Source organism: Cydia splendana, chromosome 17 (assembly GCF_910591565.1).
Source record: "Cydia splendana chromosome 17, ilCydSple1.2, whole genome shotgun sequence".
Lineage (NCBI taxonomy): Eukaryota > Metazoa > Arthropoda > Insecta > Lepidoptera > Tortricidae > Cydia > Cydia splendana.
Genome location: NC_085976.1, coordinates 9,691,491 through 9,709,392, shown reverse-complemented (window position 1 = coordinate 9,709,392; position 17,902 = coordinate 9,691,491). Strand labels below are relative to the sequence as shown.

At 39.3% G+C, this 17,902-nt stretch overlaps 1 protein-coding gene across 1 annotated transcript in view; it reads right to left on the bottom strand.

Moving 5' to 3' along the window:
* LOC134798779 (mucin-2) overlaps positions 1 to 17,902 on the bottom strand; it is a 93,830-nt gene that overhangs the window by 38,579 nt on the left and 37,349 nt on the right. The window contains exon 2 of the mRNA XM_063771154.1: positions 17,250 to 17,284. The gene's annotated coding sequence lies outside the window, so the exon portion shown is untranslated. The remainder of the gene's footprint in view (positions 1 to 17,249; positions 17,285 to 17,902) is intronic.

Sequence of the window (17,902 nt, the reverse complement as noted above, 5' to 3'; positions counted from 1 at the left end):
CATAAACATACAACTAAAGTTACGTGTTTTTATTTAACAATAACTGGCCGAATAGCAAACCGTACCATTGTCATCAACCGAAAAAAAAAACAAATGACTTCAGTTATTTGACGTTTGTCCCGTAGCAGAACATCGCAATTTCACAGTCATGGATACATGCTTCGACAACGGTACCCATAGTGGTGCAAACGTACAAACAGGGACCAGTGAAAAATAGACCGTTAATTATAAACAGACATAGAAGTTTTTGTGGCAAAATAAAGTGACTGACCAAATGAAATATCGACATGTCAGTTATCGATGTTACCTTAACGTTATGTACAGTCACCTGCAATAATATGTTACTCTTCGAAGGCCGCAAAAATATGTGACACGCTCTTATGGCTCTACAAATAAGATCGTGTCAGATATTTTTGCGGCCTTCGTTGTGTAACATATTATTGCCGGTGACTGTACTTAGATATGTATTACATTTTATAGGAAGATAGCTACCGCGAAATACACAACACCTTCGATATCTTCTTCTCTTTTGATATGTTTTTGGCACAGTATACTACAGTTTACGTTTTAATTTTGAAGTACATACTTACTAAATATATGTAATAAAGAAATTATGTAGCGCTTTGTATTAATTTGCATTATTGAAATTTCTCGGTAACTTACCTACGGCAAGCAGAAGTTACATATTTTAAATATTAATCTATGACTTATCGATAACAGATTTAACAATGTTTCATTTTCTCAAACACTCGTTTATGCCACAAAAACTTATATGTCTGATTATAATACTATGTATCTATTTGTATTGTATGTACCTAGTAATAGAAGTACGAGTGGTAGTAAGTACCTAGTTGCTGGGGATGGAGCTCCACGAGCCTCTTTTGTGCCTAATGTGAAAGGTAACTAAGAATCTACACCTTGTCCAGACGAGACGTTACTGGACAGGACATACATAACTAGTCAGTTTCAAACAATTTTTCAATAGTTCAAATTAAAACGTTATGGAAACAAAATTGAATTTTTTGGCATTATCGGTTATTTTATTTGGTACTTCTTTTACATTACCTAACACCATCAAAATCTACTGCCGGCTCTACAAAAATGTATCCTTAATTAAGGTTCGGAACAAATGCTCAAATAATAAGTTTTGATGCACAATACCCAACTCATAAATCGCCGTGGTTGTCCCGATGGGTTTCTATTTCTACGCACCTGTAATCCGCGATATTGTAATGTTGTATGGAAACTACAAGTCTATGTTTTTTACTCGTCTCCGGTATAAATAACCCATTTCAATCTCGGTGGCATTGCAGTGCATCGCCACGGTCAGAGAGTGAATTAAAAAGTTTCCCGCTGGGCCGAACGAAATAGGTTGAAATTCTGATGTTTTTGCGGATGGCAACATCGCAGGAACGATTGCGTTTTCGTCAACAACTTTAAACAAATAAACATCCATGACGAATTCTTTTGACTTTTTGGGGCTATAATTAGGCACATAATGACTGTGGAAAGATCTTAAAGTATTTTTATATTTTTTTTTACACAAATATTTTCTTATTAATTTAAGTTATTCTGCAGTTATTCGACGGACTGAGTTTATGCGCTTACCAAATAAAGAACCTTTTTTCCACTCATTTCATAACATCGCGAATGTAAATAGTCTAAAATTCGGCCATTCTAAAAGGCCTATACGCGTTTTATGTGTAATGTATATATCACCTTTTGGGTTGTCAGATTCGGTCCAGTTCCTCCAAATTACTTATGATATCATGTTCACTTTCGTTGGCCAAAAGATGCTCAAACATCTAGCGAAAGTGAAGGCTACACTCGAAGGGAGTTGCATTATAATTGAATTCGTCTAACTATTTAATGTGATGATTAATGTTAATGTGATTTGTGTGTGATCGTTGATTTTTTTCATTGTGATTGACATCTGTATTTACAATTTATAGATGGAGAATTTTAATTAGCGTAGGTAGTAAATGTTTATGTATATGTATTATGTAATTCTTTCATTATTTGATTATTATTGGAAGAAGCGGTAGCCGAATGTTTACGAGCGACGACGTAGGTACGAAAGGCTCATACTAATGAATTTCTCAGAATTTACGTATAAAAATCAACTCTCTGGTGAAGGAAAACATTTAGACGGAGATTCTATAAATTGTATACCTTCAATTTATTTGACACCTCTCACACCCACCGCTGAACAGCTGCCAGGCGCCCGGATTAATTAATAATGACAGTATGGCACACTAACTAGAGGGATTTCGTTGCTCTATAATAGCAAACCTATTTCCTCGCATAAGAAGGCTTGTAAGTCCCCTCTGGGTTGGAAGGTTAGATACTATAGTTTCTTTCCCGATAACTGACGCGTACAAGTTTCGTCCGGAAATTGGAAAACTTTATTTTCTTATTACTTGACTAGAAACGGCAGGTAACGTATAAAACTTTCGCGTTTTGAACACATCTAAACATATTTATACCCGGGTCTATCCCGAATTTATTTTGTTTCCCTTTATTTCTGACGTTTCGACACAGGATTGTTGTGACGACGATGTCAGAAATAAATGTAACAAAATAAATTCGTGATAGACCCGGGTAAAAATATGTTTTAATATAGAAACGGGACGATCGATTGTGCTGTTTGTTGACAATTGAGAGCTGGGTAGGGCTAATCTATCGCATATTTGGCAGAAACCCACAGATAAGGATATTATCAAATGAGATTGAACTAAATTCCCATAAGTCATGGAACTCTTTGTTCTGGAACTCAAAAGTGTGCTTTCCTTCCTTCCGGGTCTACCTAGTAATAGTGATAGGTACGGTCAGCCAAGAAAGTGGTCTAATACTTTTCGACTCTATCAATCAGATGATAGAGTCGAAAAGTGGTAGACACTTTTTTGGTTGACTGTACGGAGGAGGTATATGAGCCATTTTTTTTAATGGTACCTAGTCGATTTTTGACCCGAGATTTTGATGGGTCTCTATTGTTTCCCAAATAGTTTTAAGTCATAATGTATTGTTTGTCCGAATTTTCGTTAGTCATAATTGGTTTTTCTCAGAAACGCGTAACTTTTCAGGATTGCCGTAAAACAAACCTAACCTAACCTATCTATAGAATAGAATAACCTTACGAAAATCCTGAAAAGTTAACGGTTTCAGTTTTATGACTAACGATAATATGACAAACAGTACATTATGGCTTAAAACTTTATGGGAAACAAAGGGACCCCGATTTTGATACATGCATAGACCCCCTAACCCTATTCTGTTCAATATAAGCGCAATTTACTTACTTACTTACTGCTGTGGCGCAACGATCCTAAGTGGATCTTGGCCTCCGACACCAAAGACCGCCATGCTACTCTGTCCAAAACCGTTTCTGTCCAGTCGACGATGCCGAGTTCGCTAAGGTCTTTCTGCACTTCGTCTCTCCAGCGGCAGCAATTTACTTAAGCGGAATGTTTCCAAAAAGTTGAAAATGTTGTCGAAAATTTTAGGTAAATCTGTGATGATGAATAATGGATTTTCGATTTTAGAACTGGAAAATTTCGATCTCCATACAAAAATATGAGAAGTTTCTGAAATTTTTCACGTGGAAATTTGGAAATTCGCAATTTTGGAAACTTTCTTATGGCACTTCAGTGTGAACACGTAATTAGTTGGAATGTAATCGCGACGTCCGTCAGATGGCCGGGGGCGGATAGCTCTCGCGTTACACCAGACTTTCTACGTCACATTCTGTTGAATCGGATGATTCAATATCAGTTCTTTTACATTGTAACTTATTTTATCAGGGCTAATAAATGCCGGATAATCCCGATGGCTGTTTTGTATATAGAAAACAAACAAAATACATAGGTACCTACTCCGTCAGCAATACTAGATATTCGATTACATTAGCACCTTTGCATACAAATTTCTATGCAGGGGGGATGGGTACCTTTTACTCTGCAGCTGACTGTGCGTGTACGATCTATTGCGTTTTTAAAACTGCTAAGAATGTTTTTTTTGGAACCAACCATTCTTTCGTTCTTTAAAATATTATAATTCAATTTAAATTATATTTATGACTTTATGACTTATCTTTTTTATATTTTTAGTTCCCAAACTAATCTAAACTTATCACTTTTCTTTTGTTTGTAATCTTTATTTTCTCTTAGACCTCAAAGAACACCTTATTAAGTTTATAGGTATTGAATACATATTTTAGATTTACACAAAAGCAGCTTTAACTGCTCATTCAAATAATTTCTCTTTCAACTAGGCTAAGTAATTAAAAAAACCCAGTTCACTAAATAAAATCGGTCTCACCACATATAAATTTCAAAGAACAACACCGCGGTATAATATAAATATGTAGACCTACCTATAACAAAGAAATAATTCTCAAACATCAGCGTGACGATGGCCCAAATATTATCGCTACTTTTATCTAAACAAACAAGGGAAAGTAATATTAAATCTCAATAAAGCGTAACTTTCCGCGGTTTGCCGGTACTGCAGGCGTACGATGGATGGCATCATCCACGTGATAAAAAATTAACGTCACTTTTTAACACCGCGCGATTGAAAGAAACAGACGCTGTCATTATCACGCCCGTCAGGTAAATAAGCGAGACCACAAATTCGGTGCTCCAATAATCAGAGCCCGTGAAGAAAGGGCGAAACGATCTAATAATTACCTACCAATAGATGCGTTTCTGGTTTACCTATAACCTCGTATAACCTTTTAGTTATTTTTCTGTGAAAATATTCATTTCCTATCATGTATTCCAATGAAGTTCTTAGACTAAGTAAATATTATCATGTGAATTCAGGATCAGCAACTGAATTAAAGGGCTTTGACCTAACAGAGACATACAAGACAGCTTCAATGCGTCTTAGGCGACAGACACAACAACAGTAATAGTAATACAAATAATACAATTACTTATCATGGTCCTGTCGCGTGCGTTTCAGTAGCTAGGTACCTACTGATTTACAACATGGCAATCCTTACAATTTTTAATATAAGGTAGAAATGATAGAATTTTGTAACAGTAAACAAAAAAAATGATGAAAAAAATTGGATTTGGTACATTCGGTTAAATATATGTACATCTGTGTACTATAGCTGGGTGGTAAGCTAGTTAAGTAAAAGAAGATAAAAATTGAGAGTTCTAGGTACGGTAATGACCACAAAATATGTCCCCCGGAACTAACAATAACAATGCAAAGAATTTCCTCGCAACCAAGCCACAACTAAAGTTTAGTGACGTCACGACAATTTATGTACAGGTTTCTAGTCATTATTTGGGATGTCTATTGTAAGCACAGAGCTGTGTCTAATGATAACAATAGAAAAATATATATTTTTGGGGATATTAACGAGGCATGGCGCTTAAAGATGGCTCATTATATTTATTTGTAACAGGCACACAGTTATAAGACGTATTCGTTTATATCCCCCACTGACTCATGCTCGCAAATTTTCTTATGCAGACCCACAGAAAATATTAAAGAGGTATATTATATATGTCTTTCCCATCACGCGGAACAATGGTGTTCCGGACCTTTGGGAGGCGTGCGCGGAGCCGAAGCCAACACGTAGAGGCCCTTTTGACATTTTAATGAAATGTAAGGGGTACACCGAGCGGATGCTGCCCTTACCCGTGTCATGGGACGCACGCAGAGGCAGCACCCGCCAGGGTGCAAGGGCTATTGAGAGTTGATGGTATCTAAAATGAACTAGGTTATTGGGTGAAAGCGATGGACTAAGTACTGAGCTATGGGGTAAAAAACCGGACGCCTGCCTAATAAAACGGTATGCAAGTTTATTTCCGGCAGACGGTGACTCGCCCTCACAAGATGGGCCCCCACAAAAAGCGACATCTAGGATGGCTCAAGGGCAACACCGGTGTGAGCGGCTCAGGGGTGTCGAGAGGTGTGCGCCGCTTTCTACCCAGTGGCTGTTAAGACGAAACAGGAGCTGAGTTTTAAATATTTTAGGTAAATATACCCGTCTCGCTAACGGAAGCAGCACCTAAAAGTAGTGCGATAAGGACAAGGCGAAAAATTCTGCGTAAAAATCTCAAAAATCGAGGTTTCGTACTCCTCTGTTTCCTCCTCCAAAACTTAACCAATCGTAACCAAATTTGGGAATCTAAATGATTATGAAATTATCTGTGTCGGACCGTTTTGCTTTTTTGGCTAATTGATATCAGTTTTGAATGCCACGCCTCTCATTGCGGCATAGTCAATTAGGCCATTTTGGCCATTTTTGAACGGCTCTAGCGCCTTAAAAAACAAAAATATCAAAAAAAGCAAAACGGTCCGACACAGATATTGACAATATTAATCTGTGTTGAAAAAATCATTGCTCTAGCTTCAAAAACCACGGAGGAAAACGAGGAGTACGTTTGTATGGAGAAATGACCACTCCCGTTGGCTCTTAACAGCCACTGTGCCAACTCGCGTCTTATGCATATTTCACTTCCACCCCTGGAGCTTATAGCTCTAACGACTCCACTCTGGCCGGCCGGCTAAGGCAAGCCAGAGGCAGAGAATCCTGTGCCACCCACCCTCCTTGCGGGTAACAGAACTCCCCAGGAGCACTCGGGAACGTGAGGTCGCTAATGCCCAACAGCTCGCCACAAGCTGCCCTGCGTTGACTGATTGCACTGGTAAAACCAGCGGACGATGGGGTCGTCACATCCCATATTATATATTATTATTAGTTCTGTGTGCAGACCGATGCTTCCGTAAAAACTCCTAGCTTGGCCACATCTTGGGATTAGGCTGCCAAAACGAACCTATACCGGGAAAACGCTAAGATTGGATTTTCATATACGAGTATGCAAGTTTCGTGAGCATGTTTTCCTTTGCAAAAGTACCTAAGTATTATTCCTAGTGAGTTATCATGTTATCAATATGTTGAATGTTCCCTGCTTATTCACTAAGGGCCACTTGCACCATCCCACTAACCCGGGGTTAAGCGGTTCAACCGTACGTTAACCCTGTGTCATATTGTACTGGTAACCATGGTAACTCCAGGTTTAACCGATTAACCCCCGGTTAGTGAATGGTGCAAGTGGCGCTAAAAAAAATGTTTGCATAACAGTAACAAAATATTTTTTTACGTACATGCACAAAAAATAAAGTACAAAAACAAGTCAAAAAACAATAAATAAAATAACTTAAAATTACAATTAAACTAAATACAAACTATTCTAAAATAAAATTAAACTAAACTAAACTAAATCTAAAAAAGGCCCCTGTGGCAAGGTCCCCAAGACGCTGGCTGCGTTACCCCGCTGAACTGCCAGACTGAAGCGTTGAGCGAGGTAACTGCCAGCTCTTGGGTCCCCAGTTGCGTCCCTGAGTCTCTTTGAAAGGTCTCCAAAGAGACTCAGGGCGCCAGGACCCCACGGACCCAGGGTCTCGACGCCGAAAGGAACAAAACAATATTCGGCGCCGAGACCGCGATACTTCCCAACCTTTGCGTTTTCGGCCGCCTCTGCAGCAGCTGCCGCCCTCGCAGAGGTTCCGTGGAGATGTGACGGGGCCAGCGTGTCTACGCAGGTTGCATCCCACACTAGCACCCGCCCCATACTCCACGGAATCAAAGACATCCCGTCGGGTCTCTTGCCGTCACTTCTCAATATGCCGGTCGGCTCCAATAGAGCAGGCACATTGACCGATGCAAGAGACCGACGGATGATGTCGTTAAGGGCGGCATGCCTGGAGAAGCGGCCCGCGCTCCTCTGGCAGGAGAGACCGTGGTGACCTAACTGGTCTACGTCCGCACCGCAGGGGCAACGATGAGGGGCACACACCGGGATACCTAAACGGAGGCAAATCGAGAGCCGGAGCGTGTTGGGCTCTAAAAAAGTTCCGATTTTAGGAGAAGGATGCGCGCGGAGCCAGTGCCCAGCCTCTCTAGTGCCTACTGCCAAAAGTCTAGCTCTTTCCGCAGCGCCGCCGCACTGGTCGAGAAGGGTAGCTACAGCCAATTTACATACTGGATCGTCCCAATTTTTTTGTGACTCTGGATGTTCAGGGATGTCTTGACCGGGACACGCACGCAGCCACGCATTTTTTGCGACTTCCAAGCCCGAGACCTCATAGTTTATGCGAAGGATTTTACCTATGAGACCCAACGAACTGTGGACAGACGACAAAAAAGCTGGCAAAGCTACACCAGACATCCTACGGATGCCTAAGCCACCGTGCCTGATGGGAAGGGACCCTTGACACCAAGACCGGTCACTAAACTTAATGTTAAGGACTCTCTCTAAATTATTTTTAATTAAATCATCTACTCGCGATAAAAGATCTTGATTCTTCCACAAAGGACAGCATCGGAGCACGTATGTTAACTTTGGAATGAAGAGACAAAATTTGATAATAGAGAGTGCATAATGGGGACTAATTTCGAGTAAACGATGAGAATTATCCTGGAATTTTGATACAGAATTTTGAATGTAATCAGGATAACTTTCCTCGAATATTGGGGATCCTAGGAGGCAAAGTGTACGTTTATCGAGAATTTTAATATTGGGGGCCAGCTGATTGAACCTTTGTATCAAACTATTGACATCGAGGACGCAGGAATCTGGAATGTAAAGTTCGCATTTATCGAAATTTAAAGTTAGGCCGATGGATCTGAATTTATCGTTTATCAACGAAAGATCGCCCAGTACAGAGTCCACGTCACCTCCTAGGGTCCCATCGTCCAAATACCATACGTTGAATTTTGATGACAAAAATAAAGTACCTGCGTAGGTACCTACGTACCTGCACAAATTTAAATTTATTTTGTACTATACCTACTTTGATGTAACATTGTAAAATGACATGTAATATGAATTATTATTAATAAACGAATATGAATATATGAATATGAATATGAATTGGGACTACATATATACCTATATGTTACACAGGCCAATTGGTCGGTTTGTAACAACAACATCGGTTTTAGATTTCTTTATCGCTTAAGTTAAGTTATCACTTGAACTCCTCGGCTACCTCTTCTGCTACCACATATCAAACACAAACACATGCTATTGCATGCAGTGGAGCGCAGTCACGGGCTTTCAACTGAATACCCACTATACGAGTACCCATTGAATACTCACAATACCTACTATACGACTATATACACTCGCATGCAAAAGTATTGCATCACTTTGTATTTTTTCGTCCGCACCCAATATATTTGTAAACTGGTTAATTTTGCTAAATTATTTTAATGTAATCATGTTCCTTGAAGTTTTAGCTTTGCGAAAAGTAAAAAAACATGGAAATTGGCCCAGTATTTTTCAAATTATCGGCATTTTCCTGATTTGTGAGCGGTTTCACGTTATCACGCGCACGAGTTGCGCTACCCTTGACCCCTATAAAACGGGGGTTAGAGAAGGGGTTGTTATCAGTCACTTATCAGAAGTCGATCGTTACATATTTCCGCGTATTTTCCCATGAAGAAGACCTGGAAAAATGGAAACCACTGAAGCTGAAGTCCGCCAAATCGTCCAGCCCCTGCAAGCGGGGCGTAGCCAATGTGCAGTAGCTGCCAAGCTGAATTTAAGCCAATCTACAGTTTGCAGAGTTTACCAGAGGTTCCAGGGGACTGGATCCTTTACTTCAAGACCAAGAAGCGGCCGCAGAAAGTGTACATCAGAGAGGGACGACCGCTTCTTTGTCACAACATCTCTCCGAGATCGACACCAGACAAGCATTGCCATCCAGCAGCGTCTGCGTGAGGTACGAGAAGTGGCTGCCAGTGAGTAGACAATAAGAAGAAGACTTAAAAGCGAACGAAGCGAGCGAAAGCGAACTTGACACCCAGGAGGCCCGCAGCGGGGCCCAGATTGCTGGTGCGACACCGTACAGCCTAAAAAGAGTTTGCTGAAAATCACAAGAACTGGACCATTGAGCAATGAACCCCAGTTCTCTTCTTGAAAGAGTGCAAATGTGGTTGAATGGGTGTGACCGAAGAGAAAAAGTCTACAGAAGGCCAGAAAAACAGTTTGTGCAATGTTACTTCTCCGAAAGGGTCGCCTATGGCAATGGATCCGTAATGTTCTGGGGCGGCATTTCCTACGAGTCCTACGACGGGCGGACAGAGCTAGTTTTCGTGCCTGGCGGGGGCCGTGACAGTGGATTGACCGCTGCCAAGTACATCACTGATATCCTGGAGGAACATGTTGTTCCTTATGCCGGTAATTTTGATGAGGGGTTCATCCTAATGCAGGATAATGTCCTGTGTCATACCGCTAGGGCCACCGCAACCTACCTTCTCGAAGTGGGCATCGACACCATGGACTGGCCGGCGATGAGGCCGGACCTTAACCCCATTGAACACGTGTGGGACTACCTAAAAAGGAGGGTTCGGAAGCGGAATCCTGCCCTGGTCAATGTTGCGGAGCTGAAGGGAGCCTTGCTGGAGGAGTGGGACGCTATTCCTCATCATCACATTACAAAATTAATTAGGTATATGAAAAACCATTTGGTTTGTGAAAGGAGGGCTGTGGGTGGCAATACCAAGTATTAATTTAATAATAATAATTGATATTGTATTAAAAAATGACTTTTATTCTTAAGTTTCCTGATTTAATTTTGGATCATTATGCGATTACTTTCAGTTTTCTGATTTTTTTTAGTCTTCAGATTCGAAATTTAATTGAATTTACCATTTTTCTAATGCGTTACATTATAAGCTTTCAGTTGATACCAAAATTTTCAGAATCGGGTATAGAATTGCAAAGATATTGGGTGCGGACGAAAAAATGCAAAGTGATGCAATACTTTTGCACGCGAGTGTATTATTATTATAATTGTTCTATTTACCTTTATTTTTATTTACTAAACATCTAAGGGCTTAAGCCAATGTCATAGCAAAATGATTTAGTTATGATTGTAAGAATACAATAATAAGTGGAGCGAAGTCACGGGCACTGAATTGGATGACCCGCTTGCGCAAGCGTCTACAATCGTCACTTCCTTATTAGACTATTCCTTGCCGTGCTTTCCCCTGTGAGAAATACTCGAACCTGGTACTCTTGCTTTTATACAGATTAGATGACAGGTGGAGACTGAATAAAGAGGTATTAAGTCTTTAGTGTTCTTGCCTAGAGCACTATTTCTATGAAATAATACGCGGAGATAGAGATGATGAATATTTACATAATTATAATGAGAGAATATTTACAATGATTAATTTACAATTGGATTAGCAAATGAGATTTTAGCTTCCGTATCGTACGAAAAAAAATTTAGTTGTGTGAATGACATTGACTCGTTGACGTAGACATGCAGCCGGGTTGTGGGCAGCCAGCATTACGGTGCGCCACAAGTCTAACCAAAAAATGGTGCTCCAAGTTTGACAACAGAACTAGATGGTGCCATGTTTTGTAGACGTACCACGGACCATATACCTATTTACGTATATAAGTAAATATGTATATGATTAGTATTACACACTAGAGAAAATTTCATTTCACTCAAATATTTTTTAAAGTTAAATAAATAAACTGAAAATTGACGAAGTCTACAGAAGGTCCGCTATCTATTAAACCATGTTTGTATTCCCTTAGCTTGCTTTAATTTTGGTGTCTTAATTTTGGTGTCATTCACAACCACTGCAGTTCTCACATTACATTTGACCCCTTCTCTATTATTTAAAGACTTTTCGGTAGGTACTAGTCCTGTCAAACTTACATGAATCTTTTTATAATAACAGAGCCATAAATGTAATGTAATGTTAATAAATGGCGCGCGTTTGTTACTTTTGTGATGTGTTATTGTTGGCCAATTCTCACTTCCCACTGCATCTATATTAGGAAGGCGAAACAACGTATGATTTCACTGTCTACGCGACAACAGCGTATGTTGACAAGTCGAACTAACGTGAACAAATATGGTTCGAAATACATGATGCAAAGTTATAGTTAGTATTGTTTTTTAGGATAATGTTCACCGACGAAAACATTTTATAAACAAAACTATTGGCTAAAAATAAGCACTAATTCATCGGCAGTCGGTCGGTGCCACATTAACCTAAAGTCGGACCAACCTAACTCTGCATGGCATTTGCAAAGAAAAAGTGTGGCAATGTCACCATCGGCTCTCATAGTCCTAAACGATCAGCTTAAAAAAACTTAAACTATACCAATCGTTATCGCCATGTTCGTGTCGTTCATTTAAATACCTTATATCTGTTCCATAACAAACCTTAACCAAACCATTTCCGTTTTTCTCACAACTTCCCGAGTACCGGCCATGTAACAACTTTGCGCAATCCAAGCTAAAATCGTCGATACGACTATTAAAAGTTAGGAACGCCTAAGATTGGGCAGTTACGCGCCGTGATTGATAGATTCGTTTTGTGAATTAAGATCAACGGCCGAGCGAGCTCATCTTTTGACCTGCTTAAAGGTTCAATTGTTACGTTACAAATTAGGGCCGTCAATAAATAATATTACTAACTAGTCCTACCACTTAACTGAGAAGATTAAGTGTGAGATTATTTCTCGCGGTGGTTACAATGTTGGCCGTACCTTGCCTATAACTTCTCCCGACCCACCTCAATTAAGCAGATCTATAATACCTAGTCCTGTACCGTTAGGATCGATCCAGTAATCATTTCTTCTAGTTATAGGCAGCTTAAACCGCATTGACAACGAATGTAATGTACCTATTAGAGGCACTTCTGAATTGATCCATAATGTAATTTGTTTCGTTCTATTTTCCTGTTCTATCAGTGAGTTGTGCGTTGTACAGCTACATGTAGCCCCCATGGATTTATAAATACGAGCGATACGCACAGTAAATATGACAAATTAAGTTGATATTTCTGAATTTAGAATTTCACTCCAGATAGGTATTTAAGCTAACGGTTAAATACTTACTTAAATAGTTCTCATAAGCTTTCGCTCGGTAAGCAATGGCAATACTGTTTAGATAAATGACAACGATATGGTATAATGGGACTTAACTGTCTGGTGTTCTAAATGACTATACTGCCGTGCGAATGACATGTGTGTTTGGTATTCCAATGTTATTATGTAGCAGGAGGTTTATGACTTATTAGGGGTAGTAAAAGACACTGTTAGTCATTAAGTAATTTGATCATAAAAGTCGACAGTTAAATATGCTTAGTTGCTCGCTGTAAACGTTAAACAATACTTTGACATTTTTATCTATTTTACTGTTAGGACAAACTGTAAGAAATTACGACCGAGATGGTTTCCGAGATTAAATGGAGAGTACCTAGGTATAAAATAGTGATTTCAAAAATAAGTTCATATACCCAAGTAGTGTCAGTTATAATAGTATTAAATTATAGCGGCAATTTTACACAATATGCGGTTGGTATTATTTTAAAACGAAGAACATCGCATCGCAACAAAAACCAAGCAAAACTTTATAATATACTTTAACCGAACTAAGTTATTTCGTGAAAAAAATCTTCTAAGTTGCCTCGGAAAAAACGCCTAGTTTTGACGCTACCGTTAAACACACGATACTAAACATATAGTCTGCAATAACCTCCCTTCCCATAGTCTAGTAAATATATTTAGTTGAGATTTACATTTTTCTTAGTAGTCGTTTAGTGTGACTTACGAACTACTACGTATTAAGTATTAGGTACCGTATCGTTCCACATTTCCGAATCTAGACGCAACAATGCCCCTTTGTGAGCATTATCTGACAGTTGTTTTGCTCGGATGCTAATGTAACGCTTTGTGTGATCCTGCTCCTATTAGCCTGCTTGCTATCTGTAACAGATTTCACTGGCTAGATGCACTAGATTCTAAATATAGGAACACAAACGAATAGATTGGAACACATCGTAATCTTTAACAAAATATGAATAAGAAGCGACATCGCAAAACTGTAGGTATGCCATCATTTTACGGTACCTACCTATTCATATATATTTAAGCAGTTTTACTTTATCAAATGTCGCATTTATGAGAGGGTACAAGTTCGCTTAAAACTAACATTCGATGAGTTCTCTCGATTTTTCCAGAATCTAATTATTATTACATCTTGATGAGATGGCAATACCTACAGTCTGACAAAGAAAAGAAGAAGCCATTACTGTCATTAGACCGCATAGCGTCTTGGTATAGTTGGTATAACATAATTTTCAAACTTGAATGCATCGTAGACGTTGAGAGCCCCAAAACTGACACCAGCCATTTTAATTAATTTAATAGTTTTATTACTATCATTTGCTAAAATAGTTAAATTAAATATAAATAATTTTAGTATCCTATTGTTGAGCAAAGGCTACGTGAACAGAACTCGCCCCTACCTCGCAGAACGTAGAACGCGTAGAAAACGTTCTCCATTATGGTCAGCCTCTGCTTTATTATAGCCAGGCATCAGGCAGAGTTTACATTTATGGCAAATGTCGACTCCATAGCTTGCTATTAGTCTCATGCGACAAAAACTCCGATGCCTGATTATAGCTATTTGATAACGAGATCATTAACATCCATACTACATGCTTAGAGCAATTAGTCAAATTTTATATTATACTTAAATAGACCACTTCCGGTTATATAAAGCATTTCTTTTGCATTCCTCTCTAATTATTTATTACAACAGTTACAATTGCGTACGTTCAATAAGAAACCGACTTCGTAACCCACATAGCCTATGTCGACCACACGTAACATTTAGCCCGTCAACAATAAATTTGACGACCTAACGCTTAGTCGACACTTCAGCGATTAAATAGACGTAAACTTGTTGAAGGACCCCACTTTGTAATTTCATCAAATCTTGTGATATGTTTTTTTTTATATGAACCTAGAGTGTCCCACTGCTGGGGAAAGGCCTCCCTCCCCCCTTTCCACGTATCCCGGTCTTGACCCGTCTCCCACCAGTTCTTGTCAAAGGCGTCGAGATCATCTCGCCAACGCCGTCGTGGTTTGCCGCGACCTCGAGTTCGATTTTGTGGGGGTTTTGTGATATGATATAATTGATATACCATATTATTAGGTTTCATGACATCAACGTCTACTTTAGCTTTCTATGGCTTTAAATACCAGGGGGCCTAGCCAAGCAACAATCATTGATAGAAAACGCCAATCGAAAGTGAAATAATGTATGGAAATGATCACGTGACTTTTCGTTGCATATGTCATCCCGATACACTTTTTCTTTTCGATCAACGTGTGTCGATGTACGATTTCATTGTCATCTTGACTAGGCGTCCAGATTTATCGTTTACCGTTAACATCTCATATATCCTATCTTATCAAAGTCATATATACTCACAGCTGATCATAATGATATTATTGATTATGATCACTATTCTAATTATCTCCGATGTTACAACAGAGCCTTATTTTATTTATTTAAGTAGATAACACCACTAAGACAATACCTACTTTACTTTATGATGCAATAACATAATAAACAGACATTGCTTTACCGTAAGTAAAGCATTAACATGACGTGTCATAATGACTGTGATTAGTTGAACTGCAACCGTTATTACATATTACACCAGTGACCACTTGACCAGAGCTTCTATTCTGGTAGCAGTAAAACCAAATGCGCATTGGATTAATAACAACTCAGTGCCTAGCCTACATGCCACATGGAAATGGAACATAAACTTTTTTACTATGAGTGAAGGTTATGCGTCTTAAATTTCCAGTGGATACTCGTACCTATCATAAAATACAAGTAAAAGGACTTTAACGCCTAATTTTCTTACTTTATCCTTAAATGCATGTTAAAGCCTTCTACTTCTTAAAAATCGAAGGTACTAGTCTTAGAACTACTTACATATATTACTATACTATACTTTGATTGGACCGACTAATGGCTAACTATAAAGGTACCCAATAATGATCATTTGACTTGTTTACAATTTTATCTACCCTTTAAATCTATATGCATGCCAATACGTCACATTTGCTGCTGGAAAGGACCTTATTTAAAGTTAAAAACCCGCGTGGATTATGAAGTTACAATACGCAAATGAGTTTTTCAAATCAAAAGAAGATCTACTCTCCGAGGGGTGATTTATTTGAATTATATAGGGAGAATTGGATTTAGACGGCCGTCGCTTCTGCAACGGCTGCTTGTGTACTAAATCTCGGAATTTAGTTGCCAGGCGGAGGGCTTAAAAGAAGTAGTATTAAGTAAAATGTTAACACGGAGATAAGGAGAGACTATTATAATTAAGATAGTAATTGTCACAGCCCATTAGCCACTATTACTTATTTACAGTATTTTGGTTGAATTAAAGCAGCATCGCATGCTGCGCGCGAGCAGAAAGCGTGGCACGCGCTGGAGCGCGGCGCACGCGTCGCGTGAAGCTCCGCTCATTAGAGATCTGCTCTAAACACTGGCTGAAACCGCTTGTTAGGATTACTTACATCCAGCCTTTGACACGAGAATATTGATGGACGATTGTTATTCACTGTAGGTACCTACAAAGTAAGTTCTTCAGACAAAGAATGACGTTGATGTTAGCCAATATCCTAGATCTGATATTATTAAAGATAGACGACATGTTTACCCAGTGGCGGATTTGCCCTAAGGCCCAGTAGGCCCGGGCCTAGGGCGGCAAAAATTTAGGGGCGGTAAATTGTGACAAAAAATCCGCTGATGATAACAAGAACTAACTAAAAATGTAGTCGAATATAATGGGTGCTGCGAAAAGGGCGGCTATAGGACCTGGGGCCTAGGGCGGCAAAGACTACAAATCCGCCACTGTTTACCTACTGTCAAATCACGCGTATAGTTATTAGATTAGTTAGGCTAATTACAGATCTGTTCTAAACACTAGTCTGAGAGGCGTTTTTAGGACACACGCACAACAATACTGACTACTAAATGAAAAGCATTGGAGTTCAACATAGGTAATTTGAATTTAAACCCTCAGAAACCAAACCAAATATATCAACCAGGCTATCTCATAAACCGGGATACCTAGACAGTTGAAATTTTCACAGATGATGTATTTCTGTTTCCGCTATAACAACAAATACTAGATTTAGACCAAGAAAATTCTGCAGCGATTTTGATAGCCCACGCAGTGCAAGTGTTATTTATACGTCATAATTTCATAGACGTTGACGTGTAAAATAACCCTTTCACTGCGTGGGCCATCAAAATCCCTGCAAACTTTTCTTGGTCTAACTCTAAAAAGTACGGAACCCTCGGTGGGCGAGTTCGACTCGCACTTGTCCGGTTTTTTTTTCTATGAAAACAATTCTATCATGAATATTTACCTCCCCGCCATGTATCACTCCGCAAATATCGTTATCTGAAACAACAAATAGCTCATGTGAAATGCGCACGACATGCAACTCAAAATAGATCCAATAAAGTCAATGGCTCTATTGGAATTGCAGGTAAAACCCATCGCTAGCTAATACTAAAGAGTCGTATGCAGCACAAGTCGTCCCCTGCCTGCTATACCACAGATTAAATAATAGTACTGCCGTACAGAAAGGAAACCTCCTACAAAACCGAAGTTTGACAGCGGTTCAGGGTCGAATCATGCTGTCCTTTTCTAATATATGGCACTTTCCCTTTCGGCTATTTAGGGTTGTCAAAATTCAAGCCATTATCTTATCTGTGGTCGTGCACGCAAAGGACCGTCAAGTTGTGTCAACCCTAATGATTGCTCGGAGCAATGCTGAGCCGAGCGGAGCCGAGTTTGGCCGAAGTCAGGAGTTTCGCACCCCTGGCTATACCTTCGGCCCGGCCACATCTCATAATTTATGATTATTAGAAACTTAACTTTATTATTTTTAATTAAGATTGAATCTCCAATGATCATAAATTTTGAGATTTTGCCGTATGGCATGGGACGAAGTGCTTTAGTATCAATATCAAGTTGTTTTTCAGTAAAACTGGGTGCAACTGCATTCGTTTATGT